At 42.6% G+C, this 15,190-nt stretch overlaps 1 long non-coding RNA gene across 1 annotated transcript in view; it reads right to left on the bottom strand.

Moving 5' to 3' along the window:
* Positions 1–14,323, bottom strand: part of LOC129564387 (uncharacterized) — a 69,161-nt gene extending 54,838 nt beyond the window's left edge. Inside the window, exon 1 of the long non-coding RNA XR_008687488.1 lies at positions 14,024–14,323. This is a non-coding gene — a long non-coding RNA (uncharacterized LOC129564387). The remainder of the gene's footprint in view (positions 1–14,023) is intronic.
* Positions 14,324–15,190: the final 867 nt, after the last annotated feature.

Raw genomic sequence — 15,190 nt, 5'->3', positions numbered from 1 at the left:
GACCACAAACATTTTCTACTGAAGATGTGACCAGATAAATATACAACATTGATTCAGGAAGTGAATTATTCCTGGTATTTTCTCATAACAAATGAAGGGGAACCATCTTCTGGATAGGTAAGTCGCATCCTTGTTTCTTTTCCTACAAGGGTAACCATTTTGAAACAATATTGATGATGAAAATAAATTAACAACTACAAATTCTACAGGGCATCCTATGTCAAGTTCACAAATACCCCCACCCCCCTATATTTTTCAAACTACATTTTCATCATAATGTTATAGCCATAAAGCCAGAGAAGTATCTATCTATAGTAGTATAGTTCTATATAAATAAATATACCTATACAAATATAAATATTACATGGTTAATGATACTTGCTCTCCATATACAATTAACATACTCACTATGAGGGCTTGTTTTTATTTTTAAAATAGATATGTCCCTAGAAAAAACTGTTGGTCAGACCCAGATTTCCCTTTTCTATAAAATCAGCATGTTTTCATCTATTAGGAGTTTTTGAAAGCTCATGGTTAAACCCCACGGCTCCTGAGCACCCAAGACTGTCAGTCTTGTTTATGTAAGTCATTGCAAAACTGAACACGACTTGGGGCTTAAGTATCACTTTAATAAGAAAGCACTCTTGAATGAATTGATAAAAAGAGCAAAAGAGAAAGACAACTTGAACATAACGTGTAATCGATACCAATTATTTGGTAGCCTGCTAGGCTCTGCAGTGAAAATGGTATTAAAAGCATCAAGAAGGAAGAGGAAATGAAAGTGCCAGCAACAGAAATGCAGCTGAGTAAGTCACTCTATGATGTCCTGGGATGTCCTGAGGCTGAAGGGCAGCAAACAAGTCACTTCCATTGGGTGGATTCCCTGCCACGGTGAGTTGGGGGTGATTGGAGCATAGAAAAGGGCAAAAGTAGTTTCACCGCTATAAATGTAAAAATGTTGCAAAAGTGGCAGAGAGATCTAGGTGTCCATTGATATTCACTTTCCCTCTTCTTCCTCAGTAATAAAACCTCTGAATTATAACTAGCTGCACAACTACTCCTCTTGCAGCTCACAGTAGCCCTGTGACTAAATTCTGCTAAAGGTCATTAAACAAAACAGTGTATACAATTTGTGGTGAGCGACCCTGAAGGGAGAGGTCAGCTACTTCTTTCTCTCCCTTTTCCTCTTTCTTCTAGCTGCAATGCAAATGTAACGGTTGGAGCAGGAGTGGCCACCTTGGACCATGAAGTGGAAGCTGTGTGTTATTAGGAACCTAGGTCCACAGAGCCACCACAGTAGACTTGGGTTGCTGACATTTCAGAGGGGAGAAAAGAAAACCACTTTCTTGTCCTTTGGGGGTTTTGTTACCCATCAGATCAGTTCAGTTCAGTCGCTCAGTAGTGTCTGAGCAACCCCATTAATTGCAGCACGCCAGGCCTCCCTGTCCCTCAGCAACTCCCGGAGTCCATCCAAACCAATGTTCACTGAGTCGGTGATGCCATCCAACTATCTCATCCTCTGTAATCCCCTTCTCCTCCCGCCCTCAATCTTTCCCAGCATCAGGGTCTTTTCAAATGAGTCAGCTCTTCGCATCAGGTGGCCAAAGTATTGGAGTTTCAGCTTCAACATCAGTCCTTCCAATGAACACCCAGGATAGATCTCCTTTAGAATGGACTGGTTGGATCTCCTTGCAGTCCAAGGACTCTCAAGAGTCTTCTCCAACACCACAGTTCAAAAGCATCAATCCTTTGGCGCTCAGCTCTCTTTATAGTCCAATTCTCACATCCATACATGACCACGGGAAAAACCATAGCCTTGAGTAGACGGACCTTTGTTGGCAAAGTAATGTCTCTGCTTTTTAATATACTATCTAGGTTGGTCATAACGCTCCTTTCAAGGAGTAAGCATCTTCTAATTTCATGGCTGCAATCACTATCTGCGTGATTTTGGAGCCCAGAAAAATAAAGTCAGCCACTGTTTCCCCATCTATTTGCCATGAAGTGATGGGACCAGATGCCATGATCTTTGTTTTCTGAATGTTGAGCTTCAAGCCAACATTTTCACTCTCCTCTTTCACTTTCATCAAGAGGCTTTTGAGTTCCTCTTCACTTTCTGCCATAAGGGTGGTGTCATCTGCATATCTGAGATTATTGATATTTCTCCCAGCAATCTTGATTCCAGCTTGTGCTTCTTCCAGCCCAGCGTTCCTCATGATGTACTCTGCATAGAAGTTAAATAAGTAAGGTGACAATATACAGCCTTGACGTACTCCTTTTCCTATTTGGAACCAGTCTGTTGTTCCATGTACAGTTCTGACTGTTGCTTCCTGACCTGCATACAGGTTTCTCAAGAGGCAGGTCAGGTGGTCTGGGATTCCCATCTCTTTCAGAATGTTCCACAGTTTATTGTGATCCACACAGTCAAAGGCTTTGGCATAGTCAATGAAGCAGAAATAGATGTTTTTCTGGAACTCTCTTGCTTTCTCCATGATCCAGCGGATGTTGGCAATTTGATCTCTGGTGCCTCTGCCTTTCCTAAAACCAGCTTGAACATTTGGAAGTTCACGGTTCACATACTGCTGAAGCCTGGCTTGGAGAATTTTGAGCATTACTTTACTAGCATGTGAGATGAGTGCAATTGTGTGGTAGTTTGAGCATTCTTTAGTATTGCCTTTCTTTGGGATTGGAATGAAAACTGACCTTTTCCAGTCCTGTGGCCACTGCTGAGTTTTCCAAATCTACTGGCATATGAGTGCAGCACTTTCACAGCATCATCTTTCAGGATTTGAAAGCTGAAGTTTATTTTGACTACTAAAACAGCTATTCCATGGAAATGAATATGAAATCTGCAAGTTACTTACTGGAAATAGATTTTCCTTTTTGATCAACAACCATATCCAGTTCTTCTGTTTAGAACTGCAGTCATTCTGAATCTCTCCCCACCTCCCCGCACAGAAAGGATGGATACTTGCTTCCATGGTGAGCTAGAGCATGGGCACATGTGTGAAGGCAGGTCATTTGAATATGGAAAAGGGAGCAGTGAACAATTTAGAATTGATTTAGAAATCATTCTAGATTAACAGTAGTAGCTCATCCAGTCTAATGGTGGCAGTGGCTGAGGCAAGGTTCAGGACAGGACAGTGGTACACTGGTGTTCTGACCAAACTTTTTTATGGCGTGTTTTTCTGTCATGCTCACCTATTTTTCTCTTACTGTTTCTCCAAGCCAGTTTCTCCAGCCTTCCAAATGAATATATGAAATATCAGCATCCTTCCAGTGATGGGTCAGTATCTACTGCTTAGAATCATAAACTAGACTCACACAGAAATTGGTATTTGGGCATGAGTTTTAACAAATAGCCTTAGGGAAATGGAGGCTCTCTGAAGGGAGTTATTTTTCCTAGTTGGGTCTGAAGGCAGTGTTAAGGGGTGGGACTGTAGCAGCCATTGGCAAACTGGCAAACTACTCATCTAGGGTCACCAGGAATAATGTCCTCATTAAAGATGTGCTCCTCCTTGGACTGCCACAGCTCTACTTGGCAGCATCAAGAGTGAAACCCTCCCTCGCAAAGGGGAATCATTTCTCTCCGGGTAGGAGAGACAAGGCAAGCAGCTCTAAGTGCCCATCTCTCCTACTCTCTCCTCATTCATATCCCCTACTCTTACTTGCCTCAGGATCACCAGGACTCATCTCATTATGTCCAAAACACATTCATTCACCACAAGAAGCCCAGGCCACCACACACTCTCATTTGTGCTTCAATCCCCTCATGGCTTTGCATATCTCCTATTCAGGTCCCACCTCCGAGCCCTCCCCAACTCTCCGAGGTGCCCTCCATAACTCTAGCCGGTCATCAGCAGACCCCCTTCGGCTCAAGTCTCTTTTCTGAATGACCCCTCAGTTCAGGGTTCCCCAATGGAGCATGGGGCATGTTCTAACAGAAACTGTTAGAAAGCCTCAGAGCTTTCGCATGAGGACATCACTTCCTCTACAACCCTTTCGAATGGTGGCTGTTTTTAGTTTTCAGTCCCATCTTTTCATACAGTGTGGGGCATGGTGATTCTGGATCCAGCAGGCTAGCTCAAGAAGCTGATAGTCATTATAATAGTTTACTTGGTTGCTTGACCAAACTCTGGATTCAGTTGGGACTCATCTTGAATGAGGTTGAGATGCAAGGATCTGCAAGGATTCTAAAGACTTATGTACATAATAAAGCTGAAGTTCATTCTTTTGTGTGTTTTCCACTAATATCACTTGAGAACCACTCAGAAGACAGTCTTCCCCATGGCTTTAAGAAATTAGTTGGTGAGGAGTGTGCTCTTCTCAGAGCCAGACTGACTGACAGGCGATCACATGTAGAAACAGGCTAGCTGATATCAATGTGTCCTAAAATCAAGAGGTCAAGGGGCACTACTTAACAAGCAGCAAGATGACCATGGTTATTATGGGATTGATAGATCTGATTGGGATTGACCCATGGATTGCCAGATCTGAAGGTCATGGGTAGTCTACAGAGTCCCCATTTGACTTTGACAACAACAAACTCTGGTTAACACAGGTTAGACATGTGCCCCTAAATATAATGACTGAGTTGAGACCTCTCACCGAGGTCTAAAATCGGAGTCACCCAGCTCCCAGACCAGAGCTCCCTGAACGAAGGAGAGACTGCATGCACCAAGAAGGAACCCTGCAAAGACTTTTCCAGTATCTCCTGGATCTTTCTAGCTCACTTTAGACAGACTTCATCGTTTACCACAGTAAATACACTCTGGGGAAAGGAAATCATATACATCTGGGGGTATTACTGGATGCTGAATCTAAGATAACACTAATTCCTGAGAACCTGGAAAATTACTGTGGCTCACCAGTTAGACTTGTGGGAAGATAAAGGATTTTGGACAGGAGTCCACCTCATGGTGATGCCTATGGGACACTGAACCCATCTCTGGGTTGTTTCTTCAGTTCCTGAATATTGATGACATATATTCTCAGAAATTGTGGCAGATTTTATTTTCCAAAGATAGTTGCAATGCTATTTCCCATCCCAATGTTGTTCTCAAATGTGATCCTGCAACTACCCCAGTAAGAGGTAGAGTCTGTTTCTCCACTGCCTTGAATCTGGGTGGGCCCAGTGACTACTCTGATCAATAGAATAGGGAAGAAGTGATGCCATACCAGTTCTATGTGTACCTCTTAACTGGTCGGGCACTTCCTGCCTCTTAGAAGGCAGCTGCCCTGTCAGAAGAGCAACTACCTTGAGACCACCACACTGGAAGAAGCCCGAGTCAACATGAGGTGTCACGTGAAAAAAGACAGGCACAAGTCTGATTTGACTAACTGATTTGACAATGAGGATGGGCTTTCCCACTTACAGAGTATGGCAGACACTTTAACTCTAATGGGCTAAAGCTGCAGTTCCAAGCTTTAAATAAAAAGATAATTAAAGCATGTGCCAATATAAAAGTATTTTATAGTATGGCGACAAATAGAAGAACATGTTAAACTTTTCTAAGTTTAAAGGCTAAATGAGATGCCTGTTGGAGAAATAACACAACTATTAATTTTACTAGTTGTTCTAAGTCATTAAAATATATTTTTAGTATACTTTCAGAAATGAAGACAGTAAATGATGCAAAGTGTAAACAACAATTTCTCAAGTTATATAGCTTTAAGCTTTTGCTTTTAACAAAATTGAAAATCCTGAGAGCTGGGTGCCGGTACATTATCAAAAATAATTTTTGTTGATAGATCACCACATAACATTTAGCACATACTTGGAAAGAGTTCAACAAATTGAGTGTCACTGGGAAAGTAAAACTCCTCCATTCCTATATACTTACATCAGCAAGATTCGGAACTCATATCTTTAACAATGAAAAAATAGGAACAAATTCTTTAATTGTTGCTGAACCCTGATTCATTCCAGCAATAAGTCATGTTCATCTATGGATATATGAACTAATTTTTAAAAATCAGCCACCTTCATATTACCAAGAAATTAAATTATAATTAAGTTTTGCTTTTGTGTCTTATTATTAACTTTTATATTTATGCTGTTTTGCACTAGTCAAGATAATCCATACACGCACACTGAAAGTTGACGAAATAATCTTCCAGTATTTCAAAACTTATCTGATCTAGTAAAGCAGTCGTTCACGTCATTGATTAATGAGTGAAGTTTTGTTATGTATCTTCATTCTTCACTTCCATCTCACTTATTAATGTGAACAGAATGATAAACCAACATCCATGTCAGAACAACACTCATTAGTTAACTACTCAAGCAACTTCCTGACTGAATCAGACAATACCCAAGCCTTTATTCCTAGTCTGGTTTTGTCCAATCAAGGTTGAATTGTGACCATAGGTTGGTAAAAACTACAACAGAAGACAGACAACAACTGCTCTACCACAAAACCCTCAGTTCAGTTCAGTTCAGTTCAGTCACTCAGTAATGTCTGACTCTTCATGACCCCATGGACCAGCACACCAGGCCTCCCTGTCCATCATCAACTCCCGGAGTCTACTCAAGCTCATCTCCATTGAGTCGGTGATGCCATCCAATCATCTCATCCTCTGTTGTCCCCTTCTCCTCCTGCCCTCAATCTTTCCCAGCATCAGGGTCTTTTCAAATGAGGCAGCTCTTTGCATCTGGTGGCCAAAGTATTGGAGTTTCAGCTTCAACATCAGTCCTTCCAATGAACACTCAGGACCGATCTCCTTTAGGATGGACTGGTTGGATCTCTTTGCAGTCCAAGGGACTCTCAAGAGTCTTCTCCAACACCACACTTCAAAAGTATCAATCCTTCGGCACTCAGCTTTCTTTGTAGTCCAACTCTCACATCCATACATGACTACTGGAAAAACGATAGCCTTGACTAGATGGACCTTTGTAGGCAAAGTAACTTCTCTGCTTTTTAGTATGTGGTCTAGGTTGGTCATAACTTTCCTTCCAAGGAGTGAACGTCTTTTAATTTCATGGCTGCAGTCACCATCTGCAGTGATTTTGGAGCCCCAAAATATAAAGTCAGCCACTGTTTCCCCATCTATTTGCCATGAAGTGATGGGACCAGATGTCATGATCTTAGTTTTCTGAATGTTGAGCTTTTTTTACTTTCCTCTTTCACTTTCATCAAGAGGTTCTTTAGTTCTTCTTCACTTTCTGCCATAAGGGTGGTGTCATCTGCATATATGAGGTTATTGATATTTCTCCTGGCAATTTTGATTCCAGCTTGTGCTTCTTCCAGCCCAGTGTCCCTCATGATGTACTCTGCATATAAGTTAAATAAGCATGGTGACAATATACAACTTTGATGTGCCCCTTTCCCAATTTGGAACCAGTCTGTTGTTCCATGTCCAGTTATAACTGTTGCTTTCTGACCTGCATACAGATTTGTCAAGAGACATGTCAGATGGTCTGGTATTCCCATCTCTTGAAGGACTTCCCACAGTTTATTGTGATCCACACAGTCAAAGGCTTTGGCATAGTCAATAAAGCAGAAATAGATATTTTTCTGGAACTCTCTTGCTTTGTTGGTGATCCAGCAGATGTTGGCAATTTGAACTGGTTCCTCTGCCTTTTCTAAAACCACCTTAAACATCTGGAAGTTCACGGTTCATGTATTGCTGAAGCCTGGCTTGGAGAATTTTAAGCATTACTTTACTAGCGTGTGAGATGAGTGTAATTGTGTGGTAATTTGAGCATTCTTTGGTATTGCCTTTCTTTGGGATGGGAATGAAAACTGATCTTTCCATTCCTGTGGCCACTGCTGAGTTTTCCAAATCTACTGGTATATTCAGTCCAGCACTTTCACAGCATCATCTTTTAGGATTTGAAATAGATCAACTGGAATTCCATCACTTCCACTAGCTTTGTTCATAGTGATGTTTCCAAAACCCTCAACCTTTGACAATCAATTGGCTATGTGGAGTTTATAATAAAGAGCATTGTAGATTTTATTATTAAAGTATGTGCTAATCATCCTTTACATCAGTAAAATTTGTAATGAATATCTTTCTTTTCAGAGATCTGGTTAAACCTTACCAGCACACCACTGCAGTCAGCCCAGGTGGGGCAGAATATAATGGGACCATGAAGGAGGAATGGCCGAAGGTAGTCATAAATACTGCATCATCAGGTGCACAAACAAGGACCATAGATTCGCTAAAGATTCTCTTCCTCACTGTGCCACATGTTTATTTACACATCTTATTTTATTATTTTTTTACTTTTTAGCTGAACCCCATGGCATGTGGTATCTTAGTTCCCCAACCAGGGATAGAACCTCTACCCGCCCCCACCCTGCCATCTCCTCCCACAGTGGAAGGTGGAGTCCCTATTTACATATTTTAAATGGATCGCCTTTTGTTTTCTTTTCCTTTACTTCACCGTTGCACAGAGTGTGATGACGGTTGAGAAGGGATTATGAGAGAAACAGATATTCCTCAGATGCCCTGGGTGAGGGCTAGAAGAAGTGACTGATGAAATAGTAGGATATTTTCTTTGGGAATAGAGTATGTTGGATTATTTGAAGTGGCAACACTTAAGAAAACAGATGTATGAGAAGACGAATCTTCTGAGATATTGGACAGCTAGAGGGGTAGACAGCTCTGTCTACTTGGCACCCTTTTCTATGTCGAGGAAACTGCCCACAGTGTAAGTCTTGGAGGGAAGAACAGTCCTGCCTCCTACTGAGGAAACTCTATTATGCGCTTTTTCTAACCCTTGGTGACTAGAATTTTTTGCATGTTATCTGAGCTGAGAAAAATGAAATTCCTCTACTTGGGATTTTGGATCTGGAGATAATAGGGAATAGTTCAGAAGTCTTGACATCTGCAGCCACAGTAACTGACCTCCACAGGTGACAGTCGGGGGTGGGTGGGCAACATTGGTGGTTCAGAGGTGACTTCTTTAATCAACTCTTCCTATGATGTAATCTTAGCAGTGGATCCAACTGCTTGGCTTCCCTAGTTGAGTACCCATTGTCAGAGCTGATTCTCCAATCATTGTTGTTGTTTAGTTGCTAAGTTGTGTCTGACTCTTTTGCGATCCCATGGATTGTAGCCTGCCAGGCTCCTCTGTCCATGGGATTTCCCAGGCAAGAATACTGGAGTGGGTTGCCATTTCTTTCTCCAGGGAATCTTCCCAACTCAGGGATCGAACCTGGGTCCCCTGTGTTGGCAGGTGGATCTGAGCCATCAGAGAAGATCCGATTCTCCAAACCTTCCTGTTAATTCTGTGAGCTATTCAATAAATAACTGCAATAAGTGTTTAAGGTGAACACAGATGGTTTCTATTGTTGGAGTTAATAAAATATGCCCAGACAGAAGCCTTTTAAATAATGTTGCCATGATTCTAAAATGTAGGCATTTCCTAATGAGACTCCTGGCTAGAAGTCTGTGGCTGGGAAATTGAGAAGAGCATTAAGACTGTGGATGTGCCTGGCTGTTTAGCCTAACTCATGCGACGAGCTGACTCACTGGAAAAGAGTCTGATGCTGGGAAGAATTGGGGGCAGGAGGAGAAGGGGACGACAGAGAATGAGATGGCTGGATGGCATCACCGACTTGATGGACATGAGTTTGAGTGAACTCCGGGATTTGGTGATGGACAGGGAGGCGTGGCGTGCTGTGATTCATGGGGTCGCAAAGAGTTGGACATGACTGAGCGACCGAACTGAACTGAACTGACAGAGGAAATGACTAAGATAAATTGCTCACAAGTCCCAACTGCCCTCATACATCTATGACAGGAGAAAATGTCTTGATGATTGTCTTGATGATAGTTAAACTTCTCTTTTTCCAAATACGCATTTCATTTTGAACATTTTTGGCAATAGTCAAGCTATGTGTCATTTTTTTACAACAGGGCTGGCCAGGCATAATAATTTCTGATGCCCATGGGGGTCCCCTTTTACTTTGTAGAAAGGAACATCATCTAAGTTGTCACCATCACAACTCATCTTTGGCAAGTCAACAGTCAGGCTAAATCTTCCACGAGTAAATTGACCACCTAACTTGATAGGTTTTTCATCTTTCAACTTGTGTTTTGTGTTAAGCAATTTTAGTGACATTGACTTTGATTGTTGCCCTGCCTGAGTTCTCTTCCAGAGGTTCTGGAGGAGAAACCACTTTTAGTCGTATTTAAGTCATTGGCAGAAGCCAGTTTTTTACAGTTACAGGGTTGAGGTCTCCATGTCCTCGCTGACTGTCAACCAGCAACCTCTCTCAGCTTCTAAAGGCAATTTGCTTCCCTCACCATGCTGCTTTCTCCATCTTCATTCTGGTGATGGTGCAGCATCTTTTCTGCCTCAAGTCTGAGAAGTTTCTTTCCTTTTAAGGATTCATGTGATTAGATTGGACCCATCAAGGAAAGGGAAAGCTCCTACACTGTTGGTGTGAATGTAAGTTGGTACAGTCACTATGGAAAAATATATACAAGTTTCTTAAAAAACTAAAAATAGAGCTATGATACAACCCGACAATCCCATTCCTGAGCATATATCTGGAGAAAAACATGATCTGAAAGGATACATGTACCGCAAGGTTCTTTGCAGCACTGTTTATCATAGTGAAGACATGGAAGCAACCTAAATGTCCATCATCAGAGAAATGGATAAAGAATATGTGATACACACACACACACACACACACACACACACACACACGTATATGTATATACACAGTGGAATACTACTCAGTCATTGAAAAGAATGAAATAATGTCATTTGCAACAACATGGATGGACCTATAGACTGTCATACTGAATGAAGTAAGTTAGACTGAAAAGGAGCAATATCATATGACATCTCTTATATGCAGAATCTAAAAAGAAATGATACAAATGAATTTACAAAAGAGAGACTCACAGATTTAGAGAATGAATTTATGATTGCCAGGGGGAAGAATCAGGGGAAGGGATAGTTAGGGAGTTTGGGATGGAAATATACATACTGCTATATTTTAAATGGATAACCAACAAGGACCTACAGTATAGCACATGGAACTCTGCTCTATGTTATATGCAGCCTGGATGGGAGGGGAGTTTGGGGGAGAATGGATACATGTATATGTATGGCTAAGTCCCTTTGCAGTTCACCTGAAACTATCACAACACTGTTAAATGGCTATACCTCAATACAAAATATAAAGTTTTAAAAGATATTAAAAAATAAACAAATAGGTCCTAATCAAACTTAAAGTCTTTTGTAGAGGAAAGGAAACCATCAACAAAAGGAAAAGAGAGAATATGGAATGGGAAAAAAATATTTGCAAATGATGCAGCCAACAAGTTAATATCCAAGATACACAAACAGCTCATACAACTCAACATCAGAAAACCAAACAACCAAATCAGAAAATGGGCAGAAACAGACAGCCAAATATACACTTCTCCAAAGAAGACATACAGATGGCCAACAGGCATGTGAAAAAAATGCTCACTGTCACTTATTAGAGAAACGCAACTCAAGACCATGATCAGGTATTATCTCACACCAGTCAAAATGGCCATCATCACAAAGACTACATATACTAAATGCTGGAGAGGATGTGGAGAAAAGGGAATCCTCCTACACTGTTGGTAGGAATGTAGATTGCCACTATGGAAAAAAGTGTGCTCAGTTCAGTTCAGTCACTCAGTCATGTCTGACTCTTTGTGACCCCATGGACTGCAGCATTCCAGGCTTCCCTGTCCATCACCAACTCCTGGAGTTTACTCAAACTCATGTCCATCGAGTCGGTGATGCCATCCAGCCATCTCATTCTCTGTCATCCCCATCTCCTCCCACCCCCAATCCTTCCCAGCATCAGGGTCTTTTCCAATGAGTCAGTTCTTTGCATCAGGTGGCCAAAGAACTGGAGTTTCAGTTTTAGCATCAGTCCTTCCAATGAACACCCAGGATTGATCTCCTTTAGAATGGACTGGTTGGATCTCCTTGAAGTCCAAGGGACTCTCAAGAGTCTTCTCCAGCACCACAGTTCAAAAGCATCAATTCTTCGGCGATAGGAGGATGGAATTAACAGATGCAAATTACTTATACATAAAATAGATAAGCAACAAGGATTTACTGTATAGCAAAGGGAATTATACTGAGTATCTTGTAATAACTGTATCACTTTGCTATATACCTGAAACTAACACAATATTATAAATCAACTATACTTCAATAAAAAATCTTCAGTTATTTGGCTCCTCGGGGTACTCATAGGACAATGATCAATTTATAGAGTCCCAGAAAGTTGTATGGTGCTATGGACTAAATGTGTTCCCCTACAGGTCACGTGTTGAAGCCCCTAGTCCCCAGTGTGACGGTATTTGGAGGTGATTAGGTTTAGAAGGCAATGGCAACCCACTCCAGTAGTCTTGCCTGGAAAATCCCATGGACAGAGGAGCCTGGTGGGCTGCAATCCATGGGGTCGCTAAGAGTCGGACACGACTGAGTGATTTCACTTTCACTTTTCACTTTCATGCATTGGAGAAGGAAATGGCAACCCACTCCAGTGTTCTTGCCTGGAGAATCCCAGGGATGGGGGAGCCTGTTTGGCTAACATCTATGGGGTTGCACAGAGTCGGACATGACTGAAGCGACTTAGCAGCAGCAGCAGGAGGTTTAGATGAGGTCATGAGGGTAGAGCCCCCATGATGAGATTAGTGCCCCCATAAGAAGAGACGTCAGAGCTTCCTTTTTTAGCCACCTAAAGATACAGCAAGATAGCCGTCTGTAAGCTAGGAAGAGAGTTCTCATCAAGAATCACGTTGGCTGGCAGCTTGACCTTGGACCTTCCAGTCTCCAGAACTGTGAATAATAAATGTCTGTAGTTTAAGCTACCTGGTCCATGCTATTTTGTTACAGCAACCCCAGCTGACTAAGATAACTGGGTAGCATTTTGTGTGCCACATCGTGAGGAGAGAGTCAATGGTGTTTTCTTGCTTAGCTAAAACAATGAGCACCCTGAATAAAGCTTACAAAAGAAAGAATGAAATGCCGCTGCCTTACCAATTCTAGCCCCTTCCTGTCTCTCAGATGACCCAGAGCACAGAATCACCACTGAAGGTGGCTGCGGGGAAGACCGTCCCCACTTAGAGATGTTTGGATGTCTCTTCCCACATGTCTATGGCAGTGCTTTGCACTGTGGACCCTCTGTCCATTAGCTCTGCAGGGCTCAGACTTAAATAGACGTCTGTCTGGGTACAAAAGGTGGCCTCCCCCTCTCAGCCATGAAAGGCAAAGTGCCCCAAGGCAGTGTTTCTCCAGCATCACTTCACTTTGGAATCACCCAGAGCACTTTTGAAAAGTGTCCATGGCCAAGCCCCACACTCAGAAGTCCAGGTTCAAATGATCAGAAGGGGACCTGACTATCAGTAGTTTTATAAAAATCTTCCCAGCTGCTTTTAATGTGCAGCTAGGTTTGTGAAGCACTGCTGTGAGGCAAAGGGCTGCAGGTTATCCCTGGGTGGCTCCGTCTAACAGATGAGTGAATCTCAGCTGTCAGGAATGATGACATTACCCATGTGGGGAGAACAGTGAGAAAGCAATAGTTGTCAAAGCCTGACATTTAGACAGAGAGCACAAAATGTCTCAACATTTCCATTACTCTGCATGCAACTCCTCTCTGAAAAGGAGGCATTAGCTGGAGATAGGAACTCTCGCGATGGTGTAAGGATGGCCTAGATGTGAGTGATGGGATGAGACAGCAGCACACTATCACACAGATGGCATCCTTGAGCCATCAGCTGGGAGCCGGGCCACGTGATTAATTGAAACAGGCTGACGTCATGGAAGAGGCATTGACCACTGCCTCTGACACCGTCTGCTATGGGTAGTTTGGTTAACTTTGTAAGGATTCACCCAAGTCAGAAATGAGAGAAGAAATTCTCCTGTTACCACACCTACTAAAAGGGAATCATCACCTTCATGTCTCAAAAAAGGATAGCAATAATAGCTGATATTCCTTAAGGACTAACTGCCATAACAATTTGCTACAAACCATGAGGCTTAAAACAAGAAAATGTGTTAACTTACAGTTTTGTAGGTCAGGAGTCTACCACAGGTCTCAGCAGGCTAAAAAATCAAGGCGTTAGCAGTGCTCAATTCCTTTCTAGAAGCTTTCAGGAAAAATCTGCTTGGAGCTCATTGAAGTCAGAAGCAGAATTCAGTTCCTGATGCTAGTAGGACTGAGGGTTCCATTTTCTCACTGGCTGTCAGTGGAGGGCTGTTGCTAGCGACTAGAGGCTGCCTGCATTCCTTGGCTGATGGGTCTCTTCCTCCGTCTTCAAAGCCAGCCATGTTGGATCAGTCCCTTGACATGAGGGGTCCCCAACCTTCAGGATCTAATGCCTGATGATCTGAGGTGGAGCTGATGTAATAATAATAAAAATAGAGGGCACAATCAATGTAATGTGCTTGAATCATCCCCAAACCATCCCCTCACCCCCGGTCAGTGGAAAAAAATGTCTTCCATGAAACTGGTCCCTGGTGCCAAAAAGGTTGGGGACTGCTGCCCTACACTCTCTCTCTCCTGCCTTTTTTCCCATCAGTGTCTCTCTTTGACCTTCACTTCTGGCCCCCGTTCCATTTTTAAGGACCCATGTGACTACATCAGGCCCACCTGGGAATCTTTAATTCCATCTGCAAAGTTCCTTTGGCCACTTTAGGTAATGGGGTTGGGCAGGCTGCAGGAACTACATTAAGATAGTCTGGGGAAACTGTTCTGCCCACCACATACCTCACTAGGTTCTTCTCCTACCCGTGTGGTAAGTTCAGTTCAGTTCAGTCGCTCAGTTGCATCCAACTCTTTGTGACCCCATGGACCGCGGCACACCAGGCCTCCCTGTCCATCACCAACTCCCGGAGTTTACCCATACTCATGTCCATTGAGTTGATGATGCTATCCAACCATCTTATCCTCTGTCGTCCCCTTCTCCTCCTGCCTTCAATCTTTCCCAGCATCAGGGTCTTTTCAAATGAGTCAGCTCTTTGCATCACGTGGCCAAAGTATTAGAGTTTCAGCTTCAACATCAGTCCTTCCAATGAACACAGAGGACTGATCCCCTTTAGGATGGACTTGTTGGATCTCCTTCAGTCCAAGGGACTCTCAAGAGTCTTCTCCAACACCACAGTTCAAAAGCATCAATTCTTCAGTGCTCAGCTTTCTTTATAGTCCAACTCTCACACCCATACATGACTACT

The sequence above is a fragment of the Moschus berezovskii genome, chromosome X (genome assembly GCF_049115385.1).
Source record: "Moschus berezovskii isolate FMDL1 chromosome X, NW_MosBer_1.0, whole genome shotgun sequence".
NCBI lineage: Eukaryota > Metazoa > Chordata > Mammalia > Artiodactyla > Moschidae > Moschus > Moschus berezovskii.
Note: the sequence above shows the minus strand (reverse complement) of the source record. Positions and strands in the feature narration are given on the sequence as shown.